Source organism: Myotis davidii, unplaced genomic scaffold (genome assembly GCF_000327345.1).
Source record: "Myotis davidii unplaced genomic scaffold, ASM32734v1 scaffold826, whole genome shotgun sequence".
Lineage (NCBI taxonomy): Eukaryota > Metazoa > Chordata > Mammalia > Chiroptera > Vespertilionidae > Myotis > Myotis davidii.
The window spans coordinates 483,263-483,840 of record NW_006297142.1 but is presented as its reverse complement, the minus strand read 5'-3'; the positions used below and the strand labels follow the sequence as shown (position 1 = coordinate 483,840).

The 578-nt window shown below is 64.9% G+C and overlaps 1 long non-coding RNA gene across 1 annotated transcript in view; it reads left to right on the top strand.

Annotated features, from left to right (window-relative positions):
- The window catches only part of LOC107184508, a 13,700-nt gene that overhangs the window by 5,407 nt on the left and 7,715 nt on the right, over positions 1-578 (top strand). The gene's annotated exons all lie outside the window — the stretch shown is intronic.

Sequence of the window (578 nt, the reverse complement as noted above, 5' to 3'; positions counted from 1 at the left end):
ACAGCTTTGGGAAGGTCTCCGAGTGGAAGGGGCTGGCATTAGGGACACCAACTTGGGGGTCCCAGCCCAAGGAGGGCATTCTGGGGTGGGGGGGTCAGCCCACTGTGGATGCTGGGGAAGGGGTCCCAGCCCCAAGCAGCGGAGGGGGAGCTGCTTTGAGGGGACCTGCAGCCTTGGGGGAGGGAGCATCCTTGCAGAAGGGGGTGGCCGTCTTGAAGGGGGTCCCAGACTCAAGGGAGGAGGTGGGAAGGTTCCTGGGGTCTGGGCACTGGGGTGATGTGTGTGTGTGGGGGGGGGCAACCCGAAAGGCGCACCAGTGGGCGCGTCTCTGGGCCGTGGTCCCGGCCGCTGGGGGGAACGCTAGGGGTTGGGGTGCCAGCCTGAGACATGGAAGATTCCAGCAAGTGTTCTGGGGGTCCCGGCCTGGGGGAGGCTCCAGAGAAGCACAGTAGGGGGTCCCCAGACTCTGGGTTGGAGGTATCCGAATTTGGGGGGTTAGGGGGTGCTGCAGGTCCTGGAAGGCACGCAGGAGGACCGAGCATGGGAGGGGACACAACTCCAAACTCCATGTGTGTTGT